General features: G+C 37.3%; 35 non-coding genes and 41 pseudogenes across 35 annotated transcripts; all 76 read right to left on the bottom strand.

Moving 5' to 3' along the window:
- Positions 1-97: 97 nt before the first annotated feature.
- Positions 98-217, bottom strand: LOC145761433 (5S ribosomal RNA; annotated as a pseudogene).
- Positions 218-364: 147 nt separating this feature from the next.
- Positions 365-484, bottom strand: LOC145761432 (5S ribosomal RNA; annotated as a pseudogene).
- A 147-nt stretch (positions 485-631) lies between these two features.
- On the bottom strand, positions 632-750 carry LOC145760766 (5S ribosomal RNA). Its single transcript, XR_014286759.1, has one exon. It is a non-coding gene; the product is annotated as a 5S ribosomal RNA (ribosomal RNA).
- A 168-nt stretch (positions 751-918) lies between these two features.
- Positions 919-1,038, bottom strand: LOC145761430 (5S ribosomal RNA; annotated as a pseudogene).
- A 147-nt stretch (positions 1,039-1,185) lies between these two features.
- LOC145760765 (5S ribosomal RNA) lies at positions 1,186-1,304 on the bottom strand. The gene has a single exon (XR_014286758.1). It is a non-coding gene; the product is annotated as a 5S ribosomal RNA (ribosomal RNA).
- A 168-nt stretch (positions 1,305-1,472) lies between these two features.
- Positions 1,473-1,591, bottom strand: LOC145760764 (5S ribosomal RNA). The gene has a single exon (XR_014286757.1). It is a non-coding gene; the product is annotated as a 5S ribosomal RNA (ribosomal RNA).
- A 162-nt stretch (positions 1,592-1,753) lies between these two features.
- LOC145760763 (5S ribosomal RNA) lies at positions 1,754-1,872 on the bottom strand. The gene has a single exon (XR_014286756.1). It is a non-coding gene; the product is annotated as a 5S ribosomal RNA (ribosomal RNA).
- Positions 1,873-2,040: 168 nt separating this feature from the next.
- On the bottom strand, positions 2,041-2,160 carry LOC145761429 (5S ribosomal RNA; annotated as a pseudogene).
- A 147-nt stretch (positions 2,161-2,307) lies between these two features.
- On the bottom strand, positions 2,308-2,427 carry LOC145761587 (5S ribosomal RNA; annotated as a pseudogene).
- Positions 2,428-2,574: 147 nt separating this feature from the next.
- On the bottom strand, positions 2,575-2,693 carry LOC145760761 (5S ribosomal RNA). Its single transcript, XR_014286755.1, has one exon. It is a non-coding gene; the product is annotated as a 5S ribosomal RNA (ribosomal RNA).
- Positions 2,694-2,861: 168 nt separating this feature from the next.
- On the bottom strand, positions 2,862-2,981 carry LOC145761428 (5S ribosomal RNA; annotated as a pseudogene).
- A 147-nt stretch (positions 2,982-3,128) lies between these two features.
- Positions 3,129-3,247, bottom strand: LOC145760760 (5S ribosomal RNA). Its single transcript, XR_014286754.1, has one exon. It is a non-coding gene; the product is annotated as a 5S ribosomal RNA (ribosomal RNA).
- Positions 3,248-3,415: 168 nt separating this feature from the next.
- Positions 3,416-3,535, bottom strand: LOC145761426 (5S ribosomal RNA; annotated as a pseudogene).
- Positions 3,536-3,682: 147 nt separating this feature from the next.
- Positions 3,683-3,802, bottom strand: LOC145761425 (5S ribosomal RNA; annotated as a pseudogene).
- Positions 3,803-3,949: 147 nt separating this feature from the next.
- Positions 3,950-4,068, bottom strand: LOC145760759 (5S ribosomal RNA). The gene has a single exon (XR_014286753.1). It is a non-coding gene; the product is annotated as a 5S ribosomal RNA (ribosomal RNA).
- A 168-nt stretch (positions 4,069-4,236) lies between these two features.
- Positions 4,237-4,356, bottom strand: LOC145761424 (5S ribosomal RNA; annotated as a pseudogene).
- A 147-nt stretch (positions 4,357-4,503) lies between these two features.
- LOC145760758 (5S ribosomal RNA) lies at positions 4,504-4,622 on the bottom strand. Its single transcript, XR_014286752.1, has one exon. It is a non-coding gene; the product is annotated as a 5S ribosomal RNA (ribosomal RNA).
- A 168-nt stretch (positions 4,623-4,790) lies between these two features.
- On the bottom strand, positions 4,791-4,909 carry LOC145760757 (5S ribosomal RNA). The gene has a single exon (XR_014286751.1). It is a non-coding gene; the product is annotated as a 5S ribosomal RNA (ribosomal RNA).
- Positions 4,910-5,071: 162 nt separating this feature from the next.
- On the bottom strand, positions 5,072-5,190 carry LOC145760756 (5S ribosomal RNA). The gene has a single exon (XR_014286750.1). It is a non-coding gene; the product is annotated as a 5S ribosomal RNA (ribosomal RNA).
- Positions 5,191-5,358: 168 nt separating this feature from the next.
- On the bottom strand, positions 5,359-5,478 carry LOC145761423 (5S ribosomal RNA; annotated as a pseudogene).
- Positions 5,479-5,625: 147 nt separating this feature from the next.
- On the bottom strand, positions 5,626-5,744 carry LOC145760754 (5S ribosomal RNA). Its single transcript, XR_014286748.1, has one exon. It is a non-coding gene; the product is annotated as a 5S ribosomal RNA (ribosomal RNA).
- Positions 5,745-5,912: 168 nt separating this feature from the next.
- LOC145760753 (5S ribosomal RNA) lies at positions 5,913-6,031 on the bottom strand. The gene has a single exon (XR_014286747.1). It is a non-coding gene; the product is annotated as a 5S ribosomal RNA (ribosomal RNA).
- A 163-nt stretch (positions 6,032-6,194) lies between these two features.
- LOC145761586 (5S ribosomal RNA) lies at positions 6,195-6,314 on the bottom strand (annotated as a pseudogene).
- Positions 6,315-6,461: 147 nt separating this feature from the next.
- Positions 6,462-6,580, bottom strand: LOC145760752 (5S ribosomal RNA). Its single transcript, XR_014286746.1, has one exon. It is a non-coding gene; the product is annotated as a 5S ribosomal RNA (ribosomal RNA).
- Positions 6,581-6,748: 168 nt separating this feature from the next.
- Positions 6,749-6,868, bottom strand: LOC145761422 (5S ribosomal RNA; annotated as a pseudogene).
- Positions 6,869-7,015: 147 nt separating this feature from the next.
- LOC145760751 (5S ribosomal RNA) lies at positions 7,016-7,134 on the bottom strand. Its single transcript, XR_014286745.1, has one exon. It is a non-coding gene; the product is annotated as a 5S ribosomal RNA (ribosomal RNA).
- A 168-nt stretch (positions 7,135-7,302) lies between these two features.
- Positions 7,303-7,422, bottom strand: LOC145761421 (5S ribosomal RNA; annotated as a pseudogene).
- A 147-nt stretch (positions 7,423-7,569) lies between these two features.
- On the bottom strand, positions 7,570-7,689 carry LOC145761626 (5S ribosomal RNA; annotated as a pseudogene).
- Positions 7,690-7,836: 147 nt separating this feature from the next.
- Positions 7,837-7,955, bottom strand: LOC145760750 (5S ribosomal RNA). Its single transcript, XR_014286744.1, has one exon. It is a non-coding gene; the product is annotated as a 5S ribosomal RNA (ribosomal RNA).
- Positions 7,956-8,123: 168 nt separating this feature from the next.
- LOC145761420 (5S ribosomal RNA) lies at positions 8,124-8,243 on the bottom strand (annotated as a pseudogene).
- Positions 8,244-8,390: 147 nt separating this feature from the next.
- LOC145760749 (5S ribosomal RNA) lies at positions 8,391-8,509 on the bottom strand. Its single transcript, XR_014286743.1, has one exon. It is a non-coding gene; the product is annotated as a 5S ribosomal RNA (ribosomal RNA).
- A 168-nt stretch (positions 8,510-8,677) lies between these two features.
- On the bottom strand, positions 8,678-8,796 carry LOC145760748 (5S ribosomal RNA). The gene has a single exon (XR_014286742.1). It is a non-coding gene; the product is annotated as a 5S ribosomal RNA (ribosomal RNA).
- A 162-nt stretch (positions 8,797-8,958) lies between these two features.
- LOC145760747 (5S ribosomal RNA) lies at positions 8,959-9,077 on the bottom strand. The gene has a single exon (XR_014286741.1). It is a non-coding gene; the product is annotated as a 5S ribosomal RNA (ribosomal RNA).
- A 168-nt stretch (positions 9,078-9,245) lies between these two features.
- On the bottom strand, positions 9,246-9,365 carry LOC145761419 (5S ribosomal RNA; annotated as a pseudogene).
- Positions 9,366-9,512: 147 nt separating this feature from the next.
- On the bottom strand, positions 9,513-9,632 carry LOC145761585 (5S ribosomal RNA; annotated as a pseudogene).
- A 147-nt stretch (positions 9,633-9,779) lies between these two features.
- Positions 9,780-9,898, bottom strand: LOC145760746 (5S ribosomal RNA). The gene has a single exon (XR_014286740.1). It is a non-coding gene; the product is annotated as a 5S ribosomal RNA (ribosomal RNA).
- A 168-nt stretch (positions 9,899-10,066) lies between these two features.
- On the bottom strand, positions 10,067-10,186 carry LOC145761418 (5S ribosomal RNA; annotated as a pseudogene).
- Positions 10,187-10,333: 147 nt separating this feature from the next.
- On the bottom strand, positions 10,334-10,452 carry LOC145761003 (5S ribosomal RNA). The gene has a single exon (XR_014286983.1). It is a non-coding gene; the product is annotated as a 5S ribosomal RNA (ribosomal RNA).
- A 168-nt stretch (positions 10,453-10,620) lies between these two features.
- On the bottom strand, positions 10,621-10,740 carry LOC145761417 (5S ribosomal RNA; annotated as a pseudogene).
- A 147-nt stretch (positions 10,741-10,887) lies between these two features.
- On the bottom strand, positions 10,888-11,007 carry LOC145761415 (5S ribosomal RNA; annotated as a pseudogene).
- Positions 11,008-11,154: 147 nt separating this feature from the next.
- On the bottom strand, positions 11,155-11,273 carry LOC145760745 (5S ribosomal RNA). Its single transcript, XR_014286739.1, has one exon. It is a non-coding gene; the product is annotated as a 5S ribosomal RNA (ribosomal RNA).
- A 168-nt stretch (positions 11,274-11,441) lies between these two features.
- On the bottom strand, positions 11,442-11,561 carry LOC145761414 (5S ribosomal RNA; annotated as a pseudogene).
- Positions 11,562-11,708: 147 nt separating this feature from the next.
- LOC145760743 (5S ribosomal RNA) lies at positions 11,709-11,827 on the bottom strand. Its single transcript, XR_014286737.1, has one exon. It is a non-coding gene; the product is annotated as a 5S ribosomal RNA (ribosomal RNA).
- Positions 11,828-11,995: 168 nt separating this feature from the next.
- LOC145761413 (5S ribosomal RNA) lies at positions 11,996-12,115 on the bottom strand (annotated as a pseudogene).
- Positions 12,116-12,262: 147 nt separating this feature from the next.
- Positions 12,263-12,382, bottom strand: LOC145761412 (5S ribosomal RNA; annotated as a pseudogene).
- Positions 12,383-12,529: 147 nt separating this feature from the next.
- LOC145761411 (5S ribosomal RNA) lies at positions 12,530-12,649 on the bottom strand (annotated as a pseudogene).
- Positions 12,650-12,796: 147 nt separating this feature from the next.
- LOC145760742 (5S ribosomal RNA) lies at positions 12,797-12,915 on the bottom strand. The gene has a single exon (XR_014286736.1). It is a non-coding gene; the product is annotated as a 5S ribosomal RNA (ribosomal RNA).
- Positions 12,916-13,083: 168 nt separating this feature from the next.
- Positions 13,084-13,203, bottom strand: LOC145761410 (5S ribosomal RNA; annotated as a pseudogene).
- A 147-nt stretch (positions 13,204-13,350) lies between these two features.
- LOC145761409 (5S ribosomal RNA) lies at positions 13,351-13,470 on the bottom strand (annotated as a pseudogene).
- Positions 13,471-13,617: 147 nt separating this feature from the next.
- Positions 13,618-13,736, bottom strand: LOC145760741 (5S ribosomal RNA). Its single transcript, XR_014286735.1, has one exon. It is a non-coding gene; the product is annotated as a 5S ribosomal RNA (ribosomal RNA).
- A 168-nt stretch (positions 13,737-13,904) lies between these two features.
- Positions 13,905-14,024, bottom strand: LOC145761408 (5S ribosomal RNA; annotated as a pseudogene).
- A 147-nt stretch (positions 14,025-14,171) lies between these two features.
- Positions 14,172-14,290, bottom strand: LOC145761001 (5S ribosomal RNA). The gene has a single exon (XR_014286981.1). It is a non-coding gene; the product is annotated as a 5S ribosomal RNA (ribosomal RNA).
- Positions 14,291-14,458: 168 nt separating this feature from the next.
- Positions 14,459-14,574, bottom strand: LOC145761579 (5S ribosomal RNA; annotated as a pseudogene).
- Positions 14,575-14,725: 151 nt separating this feature from the next.
- LOC145761407 (5S ribosomal RNA) lies at positions 14,726-14,845 on the bottom strand (annotated as a pseudogene).
- A 147-nt stretch (positions 14,846-14,992) lies between these two features.
- LOC145760740 (5S ribosomal RNA) lies at positions 14,993-15,111 on the bottom strand. The gene has a single exon (XR_014286734.1). It is a non-coding gene; the product is annotated as a 5S ribosomal RNA (ribosomal RNA).
- Positions 15,112-15,279: 168 nt separating this feature from the next.
- Positions 15,280-15,399, bottom strand: LOC145761406 (5S ribosomal RNA; annotated as a pseudogene).
- Positions 15,400-15,546: 147 nt separating this feature from the next.
- Positions 15,547-15,665, bottom strand: LOC145760739 (5S ribosomal RNA). The gene has a single exon (XR_014286733.1). It is a non-coding gene; the product is annotated as a 5S ribosomal RNA (ribosomal RNA).
- Positions 15,666-15,833: 168 nt separating this feature from the next.
- LOC145761403 (5S ribosomal RNA) lies at positions 15,834-15,953 on the bottom strand (annotated as a pseudogene).
- A 147-nt stretch (positions 15,954-16,100) lies between these two features.
- Positions 16,101-16,220, bottom strand: LOC145761402 (5S ribosomal RNA; annotated as a pseudogene).
- A 147-nt stretch (positions 16,221-16,367) lies between these two features.
- Positions 16,368-16,487, bottom strand: LOC145761401 (5S ribosomal RNA; annotated as a pseudogene).
- A 147-nt stretch (positions 16,488-16,634) lies between these two features.
- Positions 16,635-16,753, bottom strand: LOC145760738 (5S ribosomal RNA). Its single transcript, XR_014286732.1, has one exon. It is a non-coding gene; the product is annotated as a 5S ribosomal RNA (ribosomal RNA).
- A 168-nt stretch (positions 16,754-16,921) lies between these two features.
- LOC145761400 (5S ribosomal RNA) lies at positions 16,922-17,041 on the bottom strand (annotated as a pseudogene).
- A 147-nt stretch (positions 17,042-17,188) lies between these two features.
- On the bottom strand, positions 17,189-17,308 carry LOC145761399 (5S ribosomal RNA; annotated as a pseudogene).
- Positions 17,309-17,455: 147 nt separating this feature from the next.
- On the bottom strand, positions 17,456-17,574 carry LOC145760737 (5S ribosomal RNA). The gene has a single exon (XR_014286731.1). It is a non-coding gene; the product is annotated as a 5S ribosomal RNA (ribosomal RNA).
- Positions 17,575-17,742: 168 nt separating this feature from the next.
- Positions 17,743-17,862, bottom strand: LOC145761398 (5S ribosomal RNA; annotated as a pseudogene).
- Positions 17,863-18,009: 147 nt separating this feature from the next.
- Positions 18,010-18,128, bottom strand: LOC145760736 (5S ribosomal RNA). The gene has a single exon (XR_014286730.1). It is a non-coding gene; the product is annotated as a 5S ribosomal RNA (ribosomal RNA).
- Positions 18,129-18,296: 168 nt separating this feature from the next.
- LOC145760735 (5S ribosomal RNA) lies at positions 18,297-18,415 on the bottom strand. The gene has a single exon (XR_014286729.1). It is a non-coding gene; the product is annotated as a 5S ribosomal RNA (ribosomal RNA).
- Positions 18,416-18,577: 162 nt separating this feature from the next.
- On the bottom strand, positions 18,578-18,696 carry LOC145760734 (5S ribosomal RNA). Its single transcript, XR_014286728.1, has one exon. It is a non-coding gene; the product is annotated as a 5S ribosomal RNA (ribosomal RNA).
- A 168-nt stretch (positions 18,697-18,864) lies between these two features.
- On the bottom strand, positions 18,865-18,984 carry LOC145761397 (5S ribosomal RNA; annotated as a pseudogene).
- Positions 18,985-19,131: 147 nt separating this feature from the next.
- On the bottom strand, positions 19,132-19,251 carry LOC145761584 (5S ribosomal RNA; annotated as a pseudogene).
- A 147-nt stretch (positions 19,252-19,398) lies between these two features.
- Positions 19,399-19,517, bottom strand: LOC145760732 (5S ribosomal RNA). Its single transcript, XR_014286726.1, has one exon. It is a non-coding gene; the product is annotated as a 5S ribosomal RNA (ribosomal RNA).
- Positions 19,518-19,685: 168 nt separating this feature from the next.
- Positions 19,686-19,805, bottom strand: LOC145761396 (5S ribosomal RNA; annotated as a pseudogene).
- Positions 19,806-19,952: 147 nt separating this feature from the next.
- Positions 19,953-20,071, bottom strand: LOC145761000 (5S ribosomal RNA). Its single transcript, XR_014286980.1, has one exon. It is a non-coding gene; the product is annotated as a 5S ribosomal RNA (ribosomal RNA).
- A 168-nt stretch (positions 20,072-20,239) lies between these two features.
- On the bottom strand, positions 20,240-20,359 carry LOC145761395 (5S ribosomal RNA; annotated as a pseudogene).
- A 147-nt stretch (positions 20,360-20,506) lies between these two features.
- Positions 20,507-20,626, bottom strand: LOC145761394 (5S ribosomal RNA; annotated as a pseudogene).
- Positions 20,627-20,773: 147 nt separating this feature from the next.
- LOC145760731 (5S ribosomal RNA) lies at positions 20,774-20,892 on the bottom strand. Its single transcript, XR_014286725.1, has one exon. It is a non-coding gene; the product is annotated as a 5S ribosomal RNA (ribosomal RNA).
- Positions 20,893-21,012: the final 120 nt, after the last annotated feature.

The following is a 21,012-nucleotide window of genomic DNA, read 5'->3' as shown; positions in this document are numbered from 1 at the left end:
CCTTAGCAGTTATATCAAATATATTAATTTTCAAAAATTTTGATAAAAAATGACTTCTACATAAGGTACTTTCTAATATGCTAAAAAACTTATAAAATGCCTACGACACCCGGTATTCCCAGGCGGTCACCCATCCAAGTACTAACCGGGCCCGACGTTGCTTAACTTCCCAGATCGGACGAGATGGGGTGTACTCAACGTGATGTGGTGAGCCAACACATTTATCATTAACCGTGTATATTTAAAATAAAATAAATGACTTGCGTCCCTTAGAAGTTATATCAAATATATTAATTTTCAAAAATTTTGATAAAAAATGACTTCTACATAAAGTACTTTCTAATATGCTATAAAACTTATAAAATGCCTACGACACCCGGTATTCCCAGGCGGTCACCCATCCAAGTACTAACCGGGCCCGACGTTGCTTAACTTCCCAGATCGGACGAGATGGGGTGTACTCAACGTGATGTGGTGAGCCAACACATTTATCATTAACCGTGTATATTTAAAATAAAATAAATGACTTGCGTCGCTAAGCAATTATATCAAATATATTAGTTTTCAAAAATTTTGATAAAAAATGACTTCTACATAAAGTACTTTCTAATATGCTATAAAACTTATTAAATGCCTACGACACCCGGTATTCCCAGGCGGTCACCCATCCAAGTACTAACCGGGCCCGACGTTGCTTAACTTCCCAGATCGGACGAGATGGGGTGTACTCAACGTGGTATGGTCGTAGGCAATGTGATGTGGTGAGCCAACACATTTATCATTAACCGTGTATATTTAAAATAAAATAAATGACTTGCGTCGCTTAGCAATTATATCAAATATATTAGTTTTCAAAAATTTTGATAAAAAATGACTTCTACATAAAGTACTTTCTAATATGCTATAAAACTTATAAAATGCCTACGACACCCGGTATTCCCAGGCGGTCACCCATCCAAGTACTAACCGGGCCCGACGTTGCTTAACTTCCCAGATCGGACGAGATGGGGTGTACTCAACGTGATGTGGTGAGCCAACACATTTATCATTAACCGTGTATATTTAAAATAAAATAAATGACTTGCATCCCTTAGAAGTTATATCAAATATATTAATTTTCAAAAATTTTGATAAAAAATGACTTCTACATAAAGTACTTTCTAATATGCTATAAAACTTATAAAATGCCTACGACACCCGGTATTCCCAGGCGGTCACCCATCCAAGTACTAACCGGGCCCGACGTTGCTTAACTTCCCAGATCGGACGAGATGGGGTGTACTCAACGTGGTATGGTCGTAGGCAATGTGATGTGGTGAGCCAACACATTTATCATTAACCGTGTATATTTAAAATAAAATAAATGACTTGCGTCCCTTAGCAGTTATATCAAATATATTAATTTTCAAAAATTTTGATAAAAAATGACTTCTACATAAGGTACTTTCTAATATGCTAAAAAACTTATAAAATGCCTACGACACCCGGTATTCCCAGGCGGTCACCCATCCAAGTACTAACCGGGCCCGACGTTGCTTAACTTCCCAGATCGGACGAGATGGGGTGTACTCAACGTGGTATGGTCGTAGGCAATGTGATGTGCCAACACATTTATCATTGAACGTGTATATTTAAAATAAAATAAATGACTTGCGTCGCCTAGCAATTATATCAAATATATTAATTTTCAAAAATTTCTATAAAAATGACTTATACATAAGGTACTTTCTAATATGCTAAAAAACTTATAAAATGCCTACGACACCCGGTATTCCCAGGCGGTCACCCATCCAAGTACTAACCGGGCCCGACGTTGCTTAACTTCCCAGATCGGACGAGATGGGGTGTACTCAACGTGGTATGGTCGTAGGCAATGTGATGTGGTGAGCCAACACATTTATCATTAACCGTGTATATTTAAAATAAAATAAATGACTTGCGTCGCTTAGCAATTATATCAAATATATTAGTTTTCAAAAATTTTGATAAAAAATGACTTCTACATAAAGTACTTTCTAATATGCTATAAAACTTATAAAATGCCTACGACACCCGGTATTCCCAGGCGGTCACCCATCCAAGTACTAACCGGGCCCGACGTTGCTTAACTTCCCAGATCGGACGAGATGGGGTGTACTCAACGTGATGTGGTGAGCCAACACATTTATCATTAACCGTGTATATTTAAAATAAAATAAATGACTTGCGTCCCTTAGCAGTTATATCAAATATATTAGTTTTCAAAAATTTTGATAAAAAATGACTTCTACATAAAGTACTTTCTAATATGCTATAAAACTTATAAAATGCCTACGACACCCGGTATTCCCAGGCGGTCACCCATCCAAGTACTAACCGGGCCCGACGTTGCTTAACTTCCCAGATCGGACGAGATGGGGTGTACTTAACGTGATGTGGTGAGCCAACACATTTATCATTAACCGTGTATATTTAAAATAAAATAAATGACTTGCGTCGCTAAGCAATTATATCAAATATATTAGTTTTCAAAAATTTTGATAAAAAATGACTTCTACATAAAGTACTTTCTAATATGCTATAAAACTTATTAAATGCCTACGACACCCGGTATTCCCAGGCGGTCACCCATCCAAGTACTAACCGGGCCCGACGTTGCTTAACTTCCCAGATCGGACGAGATGGGGTGTACTCAACGTGGTATGGTCGTAGGCAATGTGATGTGGTGAGCCAACACATTTATCATTAAACGTGTATATTTAAAATAAAATAAATGACTTGCGTCGCTTAGCAATTATATCAAATATATTAGTTTTCAAAAATTTTGATAAAAAATGACTTCTACATAAAGTACTTTCTAATATGCTATAAAACTTATAAAATGCCTACGACACCCGGTATTCCCAGGCGGTCACCCATCCAAGTACTAACCGGGCCCGACGTTGCTTAACTTCCCAGATCGGACGAGATGGGGTGTACTCAACGTGATGTGGTGAGCCAACACATTTATCATTAACCGTGTATATTTAAAATAAAATAAATGACTTGCGTCCCTTAGAAGTTATATCAAATATATTAATTTTCAAAAATTTTGATAAAAAATGACTTCTACATAAAGTACTTTCTAATATGCTATAAAACTTATAAAATGCCTACGACACCCGGTATTCCCAGGCGGTCACCCATCCAAGTACTAACCGGGCCCGACGTTGCTTAACTTCCCAGATCGGACGAGATGGGGTGTACTCAACGTGGTATGGTCGTAGGCAATGTGATGTGGTGAGCCAACACATTTATCATTAACCGTGTATATTTAAAATAAAATAAATGACTTGCGTCCCTTAGCAGTTATATCAAATATATTAATTTTCAAAAATTTTGATAAAAAATGACTTATACATAAGGTACTTTCTAATATGCTAAAAAACTTATAAAATGCCTACGACACCCGGTATTCCCAGGCGGTCACCCATCCAAGTACTAACCGGGCCCGACGTTGCTTAACTTCCCAGATCGGACGAGATGGGGTGTACTCAACGTGATGTGGTGAGCCAACACATTTATCATTAACCGTGTATATTTAAAATAAAATAAATGACTTGCGTCCCTTAGAAGTTATATCAAATATATTAATTTTCAAAAATTTTGATAAAAAATGACTTCTACATAAAGTACTTTCTAATATGCTATAAAACTTATAAAATGCCTACGACACCCGGTATTCCCAGGCGGTCACCCATCCAAGTACTAACCGGGCCCGACGTTGCTTAACTTCCCAGATCGGACGAGATGGGGTGTACTCAACGTGATGTGGTGAGCCAACACATTTATCATTAACCGTGTATATTTAAAATAAAATAAATGACTTGCGTCGCTAAGCAATTATATCAAATATATTAGTTTTCAAAAATTTTGATAAAAAATGACTTCTACATAAAGTACTTCCTAATATGCTATAAAACTTATTAAATGCCTACGACACCCGGTATTCCCAGGCGGTCACCCATCCAAGTACTAACCGGGCCCGACGTTGCTTAACTTCCCAGATCGGACGAGATGGGGTGTACTCAACGTGGTATGGTCGTAGGCAATGTGATGTGGTGAGCCAACACATTTATCATTAACCGTGTATATTTAAAATAAAATAAATGACTTGCGTCGCTTAGCAATTATATCAAATATATTAGTTTTCAAAAATTTTGATAAAAAATGACTTCTACATAAAGTACTTTCTAATATGCTATAAAACTTATAAAATGCCTACGACACCCGGTATTCCCAGGCGGTCACCCATCCAAGTACTAACCGGGCCCGACGTTGCTTAACTTCCCAGATCGGACGAGATGGGGTGTACTCAACGTGATGTGGTGAGCCAACACATTTATCATTAACCGTGTATATTTAAAATAAAATAAATGACTTGCGTCCCTTAGAAGTTATATCAAATATATTAATTTTCAAAAATTTTGATAAAAAATGACTTCTACATAAAGTACTTTCTAATATGCTATAAAACTTATAAAATGCCTACGACACCCGGTATTCCCAGGCGGTCACCCATCCAAGTACTAACCGGGCCCGACGTTGCTTAACTTCCCAGATCGGACGAGATGGGGTGTACTCAACGTGGTATGGTCGTAGGCAATGTGATGTGGTGAGCCAACACATTTATCATTAACCGTGTATATTTAAAATAAAATAAATGACTTGCGTCCCTTAGCAGTTATATCAAATATATTAATTTTCAAAAATTTTGATAAAAAATGACTTCTACATAAGGTACTTTCTAATATGCTAAAAAACTTATAAAATGCCTACGACACCCGGTATTCCCAGGCGGTCACCCATCCAAGTACTAACCGGGCCCGACGTTGCTTAACTTCCCAGATCGGACGAGATGGGGTGTACTCAACGTGGTATGGTCGTAGGCAATGTGATGTGCCAACACATTTATCATTGAACGTGTATATTTAAAATAAAATAAATGACTTGCGTCGCCTAGCAATTATATCAAATATATTAATTTTCAAAAATTTCTATAAAAATGACTTATACATAAGGTACTTTCTAATATGCTAAAAAACTTATAAAATGCCTACGACACCCGGTATTCCCAGGCGGTCACCCATCCAAGTACTAACCGGGCCCGACGTTGCTTAACTTCCCAGATCGGACGAGATGGGGTGTACTCAACGTGGTATGGTCGTAGGCAATGTGATGTGGTGAGCCAACACATTTATCATTAACCGTGTATATTTAAAATAAAATAAATGACTTGCGTCGCTTAGCAATTATATCAAATATATTAGTTTTCAAAAATTTTGATAAAAAATGACTTCTACATAAAGTACTTTCTAATATGCTATAAAACTTATAAAATGCCTACGACACCCGGTATTCCCAGGCGGTCACCCATCCAAGTACTAACCGGGCCCGACGTTGCTTAACTTCCCAGATCGGACGAGATGGGGTGTACTCAACGTGATGTGGTGAGCCAACACATTTATCATTAACCGTGTATATTTAAAATAAAATAAATGACTTGCGTCCCTTAGAAGTTATATCAAATATATTAATTTTCAAAAATTTTGATAAAAAATGACTTCTACATAAAGTACTTTCTAATATGCTATAAAACTTATAAAATGCCTACGACACCCGGTATTCCCAGGCGGTCACCCATCCAAGTACTAACCGGGCCCGACGTTGCTTAACTTCCCAGATCGGACGAGATGGGGTGTACTCAACGTGGTATGGTCGTAGGCAATGTGATGTGGTGAGCCAACACATTTATCATTAACCGTGTATATTTAAAATAAAATAAATGACTTGCGTCCCTTAGCAGTTATATCAAATATATTAATTTTCAAAAATTTTGATAAAAAATGACTTCTACATAAGGTACTTTCTAATATGCTAAAAAACTTATAAAATGCCTACGACACCCGGTATTCCCAGGCGGTCACCCATCCAAGTACTAACCGGGCCCGACGTTGCTTAACTTCCCAGATCGGACGAGATGGGGTGTACTCAACGTGGTATGGTCGTAGGCAATGTGATGTGCCAACACATTTATCATTGAACGTGTATATTTAAAATAAAATAAATGACTTGCGTCGCTTAGCAATTATATCAAATATATTAGTTTTCAAAAATTTTGATAAAAAATGACTTCTACATAAAGTACTTTCTAATATGCTATAAAACTTATAAAATGCCTACGACACCCGGTATTCCCAGGCGGTCACCCATCCAAGTACTAACCGGGCCCGACGTTGCTTAACTTCCCAGATCGGACGAGATGGGGTGTACTTAACGTGATGTGGTGAGCCAACACATTTATCATTAACCGTGTATATTTAAAATAAAATAAATGACTTGCGTCGCTAAGCAATTATATCAAATATATTAGTTTTCAAAAATTTTGATAAAAAATGACTTCTACATAAAGTACTTTCTAATATGCTATAAAACTTATTAAATGCCTACGACACCCGGTATTCCCAGGCGGTCACCCATCCAAGTACTAACCGGGCCCGACGTTGCTTAACTTCCCAGATCGGACGAGATGGGGTGTACTCAACGTGGTATGGTCGTAGGCAATGTGATGTGGTGAGCCAACACATTTATCATTAACCGTATATATTTAAAATAAAATAAATGACTTGCGTCGCTTAGCAATTATATCAAATATATTAGTTTTCAAAAATTTTGATAAAAAATGACTTCTACATAAAGTACTTTCTAATATGCTATAAAACTTATAAAATGCCTACGACACCCGGTATTCCCAGGCGGTCACCCATCCAAGTACTAACCGGGCCCGACGTTGCTTAACTTCCCAGATCGGACGAGATGGGGTGTACTCAACGTGATGTGGTGAGCCAACACATTTATCATTAACCGTGTATATTTAAAATAAAATAAATGACTTGCGTCCCTTAGAAGTTATATCAAATATATTAATTTTCAAAAATTTTGATAAAAAATGACTTCTACATAAAGTACTTTCTAATATGCTATAAAACTTATAAAATGCCTACGACACCCGGTATTCCCAGGCGGTCACCCATCCAAGTACTAACCGGGCCCGACGTTGCTTAACTTCCCAGATCGGACGAGATGGGGTGTACTCAACGTGGTATGGTCGTAGGCAATGTGATGTGGTGAGCCAACACATTTATCATTAACCGTGTATATTTAAAATAAAATAAATGACTTGCGTCCCTTAGCAGTTATATCAAATATATTAATTTTCAAAAATTTTGATAAAAAATGACTTCTACATAAGGTACTTTCTAATATGCTAAAAAACTTATAAAATGCCTACGACACCCGGTATTCCCAGGCGGTCACCCATCCAAGTACTAACCGGGCCCGACGTTGCTTAACTTCCCAGATCGGACGAGATGGGGTGTACTCAACGTGATGTGGTGAGCCAACACATTTATCATTAACCGTGTATATTTAAAATAAAATAAATGACTTGCGTCCCTTAGAAGTTATATCAAATATATTAATTTTCAAAAATTTTGATAAAAAATGACTTCTACATAAAGTACTTTCTAATATGCTATAAAACTTATAAAATGCCTACGACACCCGGTATTCCCAGGCGGTCACCAATCCAAGTACTAACCGGGCCCGACGTTGCTTAACTTCCCAGATCGGACGAGATGGGGTGTACTCAACGTGATGTGGTGAGCCAACACATTTATCATTAACCGTGTATATTTAAAATAAAATAAATGACTTGCGTCGCTAAGCAATTATATCAAATATATTAGTTTTCAAAAATTTTGATAAAAAATGACTTCTACATAAAGTACTTTCTAATATGCTATAAAACTTATTAAATGCCTACGACACCCGGTATTCCCAGGCGGTCACCCATCCAAGTACTAACCGGGCCCGACGTTGCTTAACTTCCCAGATCGGACGAGATGGGGTGTACTCAACGTGGTATGGTCGTAGGCAATGTGATGTGGTGAGCCAACACATTTATCATTAACCGTGTATATTTAAAATAAAATAAATGACTTGCGTCGCTTAGCAATTATATCAAATATATTAGTTTTCAAAAATTTTGATAAAAAATGACTTCTACATAAAGTACTTTCTAATATGCTATAAAACTTATAAAATGCCTACGACACCCGGTATTCCCAGGCGGTCACCCATCCAAGTACTAACCGGGCCCGACGTTGCTTAACTTCCCAGATCGGACGAGATGGGGTGTACTCAACGTGATGTGGTGAGCCAACACATTTATCATTAACCGTGTATATTTAAAATAAAATAAATGACTTGCGTCCCTTAGAAGTTATATCAAATATATTAATTTTCAAAAATTTTGATAAAAAATGACTTCTACATAAAGTACTTTCTAATATGCTATAAAACTTATAAAATGCCTACGACACCCGGTATTCCCAGGCGGTCACCCATCCAAGTACTAACCGGGCCCGACGTTGCTTAACTTCCCAGATCGGACGAGATGGGGTGTACTCAACGTGGTATGGTCGTAGGCAATGTGATGTGGTGAGCCAACACATTTATCATTAACCGTGTATATTTAAAATAAAATAAATGACTTGCGTCCCTTAGCAGTTATATCAAATATATTAATTTTCAAAAATTTTGATAAAAAATGACTTCTACATAAGGTACTTTCTAATATGCTAAAAAACTTATAAAATGCCTACGACACCCGGTATTCCCAGGCGGTCACCCATCCAAGTACTAACCGGGCCCGACGTTGCTTAACTTCCCAGATCGGACGAGATGGGGTGTACTCAACGTGGTATGGTCGTAGGCAATGTGATGTGCCAACACATTTATCATTGAACGTGTATATTTAAAATAAAATAAATGACTTGCGTCGCCTAGCAATTATATCAAATATATTAATTTTCAAAAATTTCTATAAAAATGACTTATACATAAGGTACTTTCTAATATGCTAAAAAACTTATAAAATGCCTACGACACCCGGTATTCCCAGGCGGTCACCCATCCAAGTACTAACCGGGCCCGACGTTGCTTAACTTCCCAGATCGGACGAGATGGGGTGTACTCAACGTGGTATGGTCGTAGGCAATGTGATGTGGTGAGCCAACACATTTATCATTAACCGTGTATATTTAAAATAAAATAAATGACTTGCGTCGCTTAGCAATTATATCAAATATATTAGTTTTCAAAAATTTTGATAAAAAATGACTTCTACATAAAGTACTTTCTAATATGCTATAAAACTTATAAAATGCCTACGACACCCGGTATTCCCAGGCGGTCACCCATCCAAGTACTAACCGGGCCCGACGTTGCTTAACTTCCCAGATCGGACGAGATGGGGTGTACTCAACGTGATGTGGTGAGCCAACACATTTATCATTAACCGTGTATATTTAAAATAAAATAAATGACTTGCGTCCCTTAGCAGTTATATCAAATATATTAGTTTTCAAAAATTTTGATAAAAAATGACTTCTACATAAAGTACTTTCTAATATGCTATAAAACTTATAAAATGCCTACGACACCCGGTATTCCCAGGCGGTCACCCATCCAAGTACTAACCGGGCCCGACGTTGCTTAACTTCCCAGATCGGACGAGATGGGGTGTACTTAACGTGATGTGGTGAGCCAACACATTTATCATTAACCGTGTATATTTAAAATAAAATAAATGACTTGCGTCGCTAAGCAATTATATCAAATATATTAGTTTTCAAAAATTTTGATAAAAAATGACTTCTACATAAAGTACTTTCTAATATGCTATAAAACTTATTAAATGCCTACGACACCCGGTATTCCCAGGCGGTCACCCATCCAAGTACTAACCGGGCCCGACGTTGCTTAACTTCCCAGATCGGACGAGATGGGGTGTACTCAACGTGGTATGGTCGTAGGCAATGTGATGTGGTGAGCCAACACATTTATCATTAACCGTGTATATTTAAAATAAAATAAATGACTTGCGTCGCTTAGCAATTATATCAAATATATTAGTTTTCAAAAATTTTGATAAAAAATGACTTCTACATAAAGTACTTTCTAATATGCTATAAAACTTATAAAATGCCTACGACACCCGGTATTCCCAGGCGGTCACCCATCCAAGTACTAACCGGGCCCGACGTTGCTTAACTTCCCAGATCGGACGAGATGGGGTGTACTCAACGTGATGTGGTGAGCCAACACATTTATCATTAACCGTGTATATTTAAAATAAAATAAATGACTTGCGTCCCTTAGAAGTTATATCAAATATATTAATTTTCAAAAATTTTGATAAAAAATGACTTCTACATAAAGTACTTTCTAATATGCTATAAAACTTATAAAATGCCTACGACACCCGGTATTCCCAGGCGGTCACCCATCCAAGTACTAACCGGGCCCGACGTTGCTTAACTTCCCAGATCGGACGAGATGGGGTGTACTCAACGTGGTATAGTCGTAGGCAATGTGATGTGGTGAGCCAACACATTTATCATTAACCGTGTATATTTAAAATAAAATAAATGACTTGCGTCCCTTAGCAGTTATATCAAATATATTAATTTTCAAAAATTTTGATAAAAAATGACTTATACATAAGGTACTTTCTAATATGCTAAAAAACTTATAAAATGCCTACGACACCCGGTATTCCCAGGCGGTCACCCATCCAAGTACTAACCGGGCCCGACGTTGCTTAACTTCCCAGATCGGACGAGATGGGGTGTACTCAACGTGATGTGGTGAGCCAACACATTTATCATTAACCGTGTATATTTAAAATAAAATAAATGACTTGCGTCCCTTAGAAGTTATATCAAATATATTAATTTTCAAAAATTTTGATAAAAAATGACTTCTACATAAAGTACTTTCTAATATGCTATAAAACTTATAAAATGCCTACGACACCCGGTATTCCCAGGCGGTCACCCATCCAAGTACTAACCGGGCCCGACGTTGCTTAACTTCCCAGATCGGACGAGATGGGGTGTACTCAACGTGATGTGGTGAGCCAACACATTTATCATTAACCGTGTATATTTAAAATAAAATAAATGACTTGCGTCGCTAAGCAATTATATCAAATATATTAGTTTTCAAAAATTTTGATAAAAAATGACTTCTACATAAAGTACTTTCTAATATGCTATAAAACTTATTAAATGCCTACGACACCCGGTATTCCCAGGCGGTCACCCATCCAAGTACTAACCGGGCCCGACGTTGCTTAACTTCCCAGATCGGACGAGATGGGGTGTACTCAACGTGGTATGGTCGTAGGCAATGTGATGTGGTGAGCCAACACATTTATCATTAACCGTGTATATTTAAAATAAAATAAATGACTTGCGTCGCTTAGCAATTATATCAAATATATTAGTTTTCAAAAATTTTGATAAAAAATGACTTCTACATAAAGTACTTTCTAATATGCTATAAAACTTATAAAATGCCTACGACACCCGGTATTCCCAGGCGGTCACCCATCCAAGTACTAACCGGGCCCGACGTTGCTTAACTTCCCAGATCGGACGAGATGGGGTGTACTCAACGTGATGTGGTGAGCCAACACATTTATCATTAACCGTGTATATTTAAAATAAAATAAATGACTTGCGTCCCTTAGAAGTTATATCAAATATATTAATTTTCAAAAATTTTGATAAAAAATGACTTCTACATAAAGTACTTTCTAATATGCTATAAAACTTATAAAATGCCTACGACACCCGGTATTCCCAGGCGGTCACCCATCCAAGTACTAACCGGGCCCGACGTTGCTTAACTTCCCAGATCGGACGAGATGGGGTGTACTCAACGTGGTATGGTCGTAGGCAATGTGATGTGGTGAGCCAACACATTTATCATTAACCGTGTATATTTAAAATAAAATAAATGACTTGCGTCCCTTAGCAGTTATATCAAATATATTAATTTTCAAAAATTTTGATAAAAAATGACTTATACATAAGGTACTTTCTAATATGCTAAAAAACTTATAAAATGCCTACGACACCCGGTATTCCCAGGCGGTCACCCATCCAAGTACTAACCGGGCCCGACGTTGCTTAACTTCCCAGATCGGACGAGATGGGGTGTACTCAACGTGATGTGGTGAGCCAACACATTTATCATTAACCGTGTATATTTAAAATAAAATAAATGACTTGCGTCCCTTAGAAGTTATATCAAATATATTAATTTTCAAAAATTTTGATAAAAAATGACTTCTACATAAAGTACTTTCTAATATGCTATAAAACTTATAAAATGCCTACGACACCCGGTATTCCCAGGCGGTCACCCATCCAAGTACTAACCGGGCCCGACGTTGCTTAACTTCCCAGATCGGACGAGATGGGGTGTACTCAACGTGATGTGGTGAGCCAACACATTTATCATTAACCGTGTATATTTAAAATAAAATAAATGACTTGCGTCGCTAAGCAATTATATCAAATATATTAGTTTTCAAAAATTTTGATAAAAAATGACTTCTACATAAAGTACTTTCTAATATGCTATAAAACTTATTAAATGCCTACGACACCCGGTATTCCCAGGCGGTCACCCATCCAAGTACTAACCGGGCCCGACGTTGCTTAACTTCCCAGATCGGACGAGATGGGGTGTACTCAACGTGATGTGGTGAGCCAACACATTTATCATTAACCGTGTATATTTAAAATAAAATAAATGACTTGCGTCCCTTAGAAGTTATATCAAATATATTAATTTTCAAAAATTTTGATAAAAAATGACTTCTACATAAAGTACTTTCTAATATGCTATAAAACTTATAAAATGCCTACGACACCCGGTATTCCCAGGCGGTCACCCATCCAAGTACTAACCGGGCCCGACGTTGCTTAACTTCCCAGATCGGACGAGATGGGGTGTACTCAACGTGGTATGGTCGTAGGCAATGTGATGTGGTGAGCCAACACATTTATCATTAACCGTGTATATTTAAAATAAAATAAATGACTTGCGTCCCTTAGCAGTTATATCAAATATATTAATTTTCAAAAATTTTGATAAAAAATGACTTATACATAAGGTACTTTCTAATATGCTAAAAAACTTATAAAATGCCTACGACACCCGGTATTCCCAGGCGGTCACCCATCCAAGTACTAACCGGGCCCGACGTTGCTTAACTTCCCAGATCGGACGAGATGGGGTGTACTCAACGTGATGTGGTGAGCCAACACATTTATCATTAACCGTGTATATTTAAAATAAAATAAATGACTTGCGTCCCTTAGAAGTTATATCAAATATATTAATTTTCAAAAATTTTGATAAAAAATGACTTCTACATAAAGTACTTTCTAATATGCTATAAAACTTATAAAATGCCTACGACACCCGGTATTCCCAGGCGGTCACCCATCCAAGTACTAACCGGGCCCGACGTTGCTTAACTTCCCAGATCGGACGAGATGGGGTGTACTCAACGTGATGTGGTGAGCCAACACATTTATCATTAACCGTGTATATTTAAAATAAAATAAATGACTTGCGTCGCTAAGCAATTATATCAAATATATTAGTTTTCAAAAATTTTGATAAAAAATGACTTCTACATAAAGTACTTTCTAATATGCTATAAAACTTATTAAATGCCTACGACACCCGGTATTCCCAGGCGGTCACCCATCCAAGTACTAACCGGGCCCGACGTTGCTTAACTTCCCAGATCGGACGAGATGGGGTGTACTCAACGTGGTATGGTCGTAGGCAATGTGATGTGGTGAGCCAACACATTTATCATTAACCGTGTATATTTAAAATAAAATAAATGACTTGCGTCGCTTAGCAATTATATCAAATATATTAGTTTTCAAAAATTTTGATAAAAAATGACTTCTACATAAAGTACTTTCTAATATGCTATAAAACTTATAAAATGCCTACGACACCCGGTATTCCCAGGCGGTCACCCATCCAAGTACTAACCGGGCCCGACGTTGCTTAACTTCCCAGATCGGACGAGATGGGGTGTACTCAACGTGATGTGGTGAGCCAACACATTTATCATTAACCGTGTATATTTAAAATAAAATAAATGACTTGCGTCCCTTAGAAGTTATATCAAATATATTAATTTTCAAAAATTTTGATAAAAAATGACTTCTACATAAAGTACTTTCTAATATGCTATAAAACTTATAAAATGCCTACGACACCCGGTATTCCCAGGCGGTCACCCATCCAAGTACTAACCGGGCCCGACGTTGCTTAACTTCCCAGATCGGACGAGATGGGGTGTACTCAACGTGGTATAGTCGTAGGCAATGTGATGTGGTGAGCCAACACATTTATCATTAACCGTGTATATTTAAAATAAAATAAATGACTTGCGTCCCTTAGCAGTTATATCAAATATATTAATTTTCAAAAATTTTGATAAAAAATGACTTATACATAAGGTACTTTCTAATATGCTAAAAAACTTATAAAATGCCTACGTCACCCGGTATTCCCAGGCGGTCACCCATCCAAGTACTAACCGGGCCCGACGTTGCTTAACTTCCCAGATCGGACGAGATGGGGTGTACTCAACGTGATGTGGTGAGCCAACACATTTATCATTAACCGTGTATATTTAAAATAAAATAAATGACTTGCGTCCCTTAGAAGTTATATCAAATATATTAATTTTCAAAAATTTTGATAAAAAATGACTTCTACATAAAGTACTTTCTAATATGCTATAAAACTTATAAAATGCCTACGACACCCGGTATTCCCAGGCGGTCACCCATCCAAGTACTAACCGGGCCCGACGTTGCTTAACTTCCCAGATCGGACGAGATGGGGTGTACTCAACGTGATGTGGTGAGCCAACACATTTATCATTAACCGTGTATATTTAAAATAAAATAAATGACTTGCGTCGCTAAGCAATTATATCAAATATATTAGTTTTCAAAAATTTTGATAAAAAATGACTTCTACATAAAGTACTTTCTAATATGCTATAAAACTTATTAAATGCCTACGACACCCGGTATTCCCAGGCGGTCACCCATCCAAGTACTAACCGGGCCCGACGTTGCTTAACTTCCCAGATCGGACGAGATGGGGTGTACTCAACGTGGTATGGTCGTAGGCAATGTGATGTGGTGAGCCAACACATTTATCATTAACCGTGTATATTTAAAATAAAATAAATGACTTGCGTCGCTTAGCAATTATATCAAATATATTAGTTTTCAAAAATTTTGATAAAAAATGACTTCTACATAAAGTACTTTCTAATATGCTATAAAACTTATAAAATGCCTACGACACCCGGTATTCCCAGGCGGTCACCCATCCAAGTACTAACCGGGCCCGACGTTGCTTAACTTCCCAGATCGGACGAGATGGGGTGTACTCAACGTGATGTGGTGAGCCAACACATTTATCATTAACCGTGTATATTTAAAATAAAATAAATGACTTGCGTCCCTTAGAAGTTATATCAAATATATTAATTTTCAAAAATTTTGATAAAAAATGACTTCTACATAAAGTACTTTCTAATATGCTATAAAACTTATAAAATGCCTACGACACCCGGTATTCCCAGGCGGTCACCCATCCAAGTACTAACCGGGCCCGACGTTGCTTAACTTCCCAGATCGGACGAGATGGGGTGTACTCAACGTGGTATGGTCGTAGGCAATGTGATGTGGTGAGCCAACACATTTATCATTAACCGTGTATATTTAAAATAAAATAAATGACTTGCGTCCCTTAGCAGTTATATCAAATATATTAATTTTCAAAAATTTTGATAAAAAATGACTTATACATAAGGTACTTTCTAATATGCTAAAAAACTTATAAAATGCCTACGACACCCGGTATTCCCAGGCGGTCACCCATCCAAGTACTAACCGGGCCCGACGTTGCTTAACTTCCCAGATCGGACGAGATGGGGTGTACTCAACGTGATGTGGTGAGCCAACACATTTATCATTAACCGTGTATATTTAAAATAAAATAAATGACTTGCGTCCCTTAGAAGTTATATCAAATATATTAATTTTCAAAAATTTTGATAAAAAATGACTTCTACATAAAGTACTTTCTAATATGCTATAAAACTTATAAAATGCCTACGACACCCGGTATTCCCAGGCGGTCACCCATCCAAGTACTAACCGGGCCCGACGTTGCTTAACTTCCCAGATCGGACGAGATGGGGTGTACTCAACGTGATGTGGTGAGCCAACACATTTATCATTAACCGTGTATATTTAAAATAAAATAAATGACTTGCGTCGCTAAGCAATTATATCAAATATATTAGTTTTCAAAAATTTTGATAAAAAATGACTTCTACATAAAGTACTTTCTAATATGCTATAAAACTTATTAAATGCCTACGACACCCGGTATTCCCAGGCGGTCACCCATCCAAGTACTAACCGGGCCCGACGTTGCTTAACTTCCCAGATCGGACGAGATGGGGTGTACTCAACGTGATGTGGTGAGCCAACACATTTATCATTAACCGTGTATATTTAAAATAAAATAAATGACTTGCGTCCCTTAGAAGTTATATCAAATATATTAATTTTCAAAAATTTTGATAAAAAATGACTTCTACATAAAGTACTTTCTAATATGCTATAAAACTTATAAAATGCCTACGACACCCGGTATTCCCAGGCGGTCACCCATCCAAGTACTAACCGGGCCCGACGTTGCTTAACTTCCCAGATCGGACGAGATGGGGTGTACTCAACGTGGTATGGTCGTAGGCAATGTGATGTGGTGAGCCAACACATTTATCATTAACCGTGTATATTTAAAATAAAATAAATGACTTGCGTCCCTTAGCAGTTATATCAAATATATTAATTTTCAAAAATTTTGATAAAAAATGACTTCTACATAAGGTACTTTCTAATATGCTAAAAAACTTATAAAATGCCTACGACACCCGGTATTCCCAGGCGGTCACCCATCCAAGTACTAACCGGGCCCGACGTTGCTTAACTTCCCAGATCGGACGAGATGGGGTGTACTCAACGTGATGTGGTGAGCCAACACATTTATCATTAACCGTGTATATTTAAAATAAAATAAATGACTTGCGTCCCTTAGAAGTTATATCAAATATATTAATTTTCAAAAATTTTGATAAAAAATGACTTCTACATAAAGTACTTTCTAATATGCTATAAAACTTATAAAATGCCTACGACACCCGGTATTCCCAGGCGGTCACCCATCCAAGTACTAACCGGGCCCGACGTTGCTTAACTTCCCAGATCGGACGAGATGGGGTGTACTCAACGTGATGTGGTGAGCCAACACATTTATCATTAACCGTGTATATTTAAAATAAAATAAATGACTTGCGTCGCTAAGCAATTATATCAAATATATTAGTTTTCAAAAATTTTGATAAAAAATGACTTCTACATAAAGTACTTTCTAATATGCTATAAAACTTATTAAATGCCTACGACACCCGGTATTCCCAGGCGGTCACCCATCCAAGTACTAACCGGGCCCGACGTTGCTTAACTTCCCAGATCGGACGAGATGGGGTGTACTCAACGTGGTATGGTCGTAGGCAATGTGATGTGGTGAGCCAACACATTTATCATTAACCGTGTATATTTAAAATAAAATAAATGACTTGCGTCGCTTAGCAATTATATCAAATATATTAGTTTTCAAAAATTTTGATAAAAAATGACTTCTACATAAAGTACTTTCTAATATGCTATAAAACTTATAAAATGCCTACGACACCCGGTATTCCCAGGCGGTCACCCATCCAAGTACTAACCGGGCCCGACGTTGCTTAACTTCCCAGATCGGACGAGATGGGGTGTACTCAACGTGATGTGGTGAGCCAACACATTTATCATTAACCGTGTATATTTAAAATAAAATAAATGACTTGCGTCCCTTAGAAGTTATATCAAATATATTAATTTTCAAAAATTTTGATAAAAAATGACTTCTACATAAAGTACTTTCTAATATGCTATAAAACTTATAAAATGCCTACGACACCCGGTATTCCCAGGCGGTCACCCATCCAAGTACTAACCGGGCCCGACGTTGCTTAACTTCCCAGATCGGACGAGATGGGGTGTACTCAACGTGGTATGGTCGTAGGCAATGTGATGTGGTGAGCCAACACATTTATCATTAACCGTGTATATTTAAAATAAAATAAATGACTTGCGTCCCTTAGCAGTTATATCAAATATATTAATTTTCAAAAATTTTGATAAAAAATGACTTCTACATAAGGTACTTTCTAATATGCTAAAAAACTTATAAAATGCCTACGACACCCGGTATTCCCAGGCGGTCACCCATCCAAGTACTAACCGGGCCCGACGTTGCTTAACTTCCCAGATCGGACGAGATGGGGTGTACTCAACGTGGTATGGTCGTAGGCAATGTGATGTGCCAACACATTTATCATTGAACGTGTATATTTAAAATAAAATAAATGACTTGCGTCGCCTAGCAATTATATCAAATATATTAATTTTCAAAAATTTCTATAAAAATGACTTATACATAAGGTACTTTCTAATATGCTAAAAAACTTATAAAATGCCTACGACACCCGGTATTCCCAGGCGGTCACCCATCCAAGTACTAACCGGGCCCGACGTTGCTTAACTTCCCAGATCGGACGAGATGGGGTGTACTCAACGTGGTATGGTCGTAGGCAATGTGATGTGGTGAGCCAACACATTTATCATTAACCGTGTATATTTAAAATAAAATAAATGACTTGCGTCGCTTAGCAATTATATCAAATATATTAGTTTTCAAAAATTTTGATAAAAAATGACTTCTACATAAAGTACTTTCTAATATGCTATAAAACTTATAAAATGCCTACGACACCCGGTATTCCCAGGCGGTCACCCATCCAAGTACTAACCGGGCCCGACGTTGCTTAACTTCCCAGATCGGACGAGATGGGGTGTACTCAACGTGATGTGGTGAGCCAACACATTTATCATTAACCGTGTATATTTAAAATAAAATAAATGACTTGCGTCCCTTAGCAGTTATATCAAATATATTAGTTTTCAAAAATTTTGATAAAAAATGACTTCTACATAAAGTACTTTCTAATATGCTATAAAACTTATAAAATGCCTACGACACCCGGTATTCCCAGGCGGTCACCCATCCAAGTACTAACCGGGCCCGACGTTGCTTAACTTCCCAGATCGGACGAGATGGGGTGTACTTAACGTGATGTGGTGAGCCAACACATTTATCATTAACCGTGTATATTTAAAATAAAATAAATGACTTGCGTCGCTAAGCAATTATATCAAATATATTAGTTTTCAAAAATTTTGATAAAAAATGACTTCTACATAAAGTACTTTCTAATATGCTATAAAACTTATTAAATGCCTACGACACCCGGTATTCCCAGGCGGTCACCCATCCAAGTACTAACCGGGCCCGACGTTGCTTAACTTCCCAGATCGGACGAGATGGGGTGTACTCAACGTGGTATGGTCGTAGGCAATGTGATGTGGTGAGCCAACACATTTATCATTAACCGTGTATATTTAAAATAAAATAAATGACTTGCGTCGCTTAGCAATTATATCAAATATATTAGTTTTCAAAAATTTTGATAAAAAATGACTTCTACATAAAGTACTTTCTAATATGCTATAAAACTTATAAAATGCCTACGACACCCGGTATTCCCAGGCGGTCACCCATCCAAGTACTAACCGGGCCCGACGTTGCTTAACTTCCCAGATCGGACGAGATGGGGTGTACTCAACGTGATGTGGTGAGCCAACACATTTATCATTAACCGTGTATATTTAAAATAAAATAAATGACTTGCGTCCCTTAGAAGTTATATCAAATATATTAATTTTCAAAAATTTTGATAAAAAATGACTTCTACATAAAGTACTTTCTAATATGCTATAAAACTTATAAAATGCCTACGACACCCGGTATTCCCAGGCGGTCACCCATCCAAGTACTAACCGGGCCCGACGTTGCTTAACTTCCCAGATCGGACGAGATGGGGTGTACTCAACGTGGTATAGTCGTAGGCAATGTGATGTGGTGAGCCAACACATTTATCATTAACCGTGTATATTTAAAATAAAATAAATGACTTGCGTCCCTTAGCAGTTATATCAAATATATTAATTTTCAAAAATTTTGATAAAAAATGACTTATACATAAGGTACTTTCTAATATGCTAAAAAACTTATAAAATGCCTACGACACCCGGTATTCCCAGGCGGTCACCCATCCAAGTACTAACCGGGCCCGACGTTGCTTAACTTCCCAGATCGGACGAGATGGGGTGTACTCAACGTGATGTGGTGAGCCAACACATTTATCATTAACCGTGTATATTTAAAATAAAATAAATGACTTGCGTCCCTTAGAAGTTATATCAAATATATTAATTTTCAAAAATTTTGATAAAAAATGACTTCTACATAAAGTACTTTCTAATATGCTATAAAACTTATAAAATGCCTACGACACCCGGTATTCCCAGGCGGTCACCCATCCAAGTACTAACCGGGCCCGACGTTGCTTAACTTCCCAGATCGGACGAGATGGGGTGTACTCAACGTGATGTGGTGAGCCAACACATTTATCATTAACCGTGTATATTTAAAATAAAATAAATGACTTGCGTCGCTAAGCAATTATATCAAATATATTAGTTTTCAAAAATTTTGATAAAAAATGACTTCTACATAAAGTACTTTCTAATATGCTATAAAACTTATTAAATGCCTACGACACCCGGTATTCCCAGGCGGTCACCCATCCAAGTACTAACCGGGCCCGACGTTGCTTAACTTCCCAGATCGGACGAGATGGGGTGTACTCAACGTGGTATGGTCGTAGGCAATGTGATGTGGTGAGCCAACACATTTATCATTAACCGTGTATATTTAAAATAAAATAAATGACTTGCGTCGCTTAGCAATTATATCAAATATATTAGTTTTCAAAAATTTTGATAAAAA

The sequence above is a fragment of the Corella eumyota genome, chromosome 7, assembly GCF_963082875.1.
Source record: "Corella eumyota chromosome 7, kaCorEumy4.1, whole genome shotgun sequence".
Classification (NCBI taxonomy): Eukaryota; Metazoa; Chordata; class Ascidiacea; order Phlebobranchia; family Corellidae; genus Corella; species Corella eumyota.
Note: the sequence above shows the minus strand (reverse complement) of the source record. Positions and strands in the feature narration are given on the sequence as shown.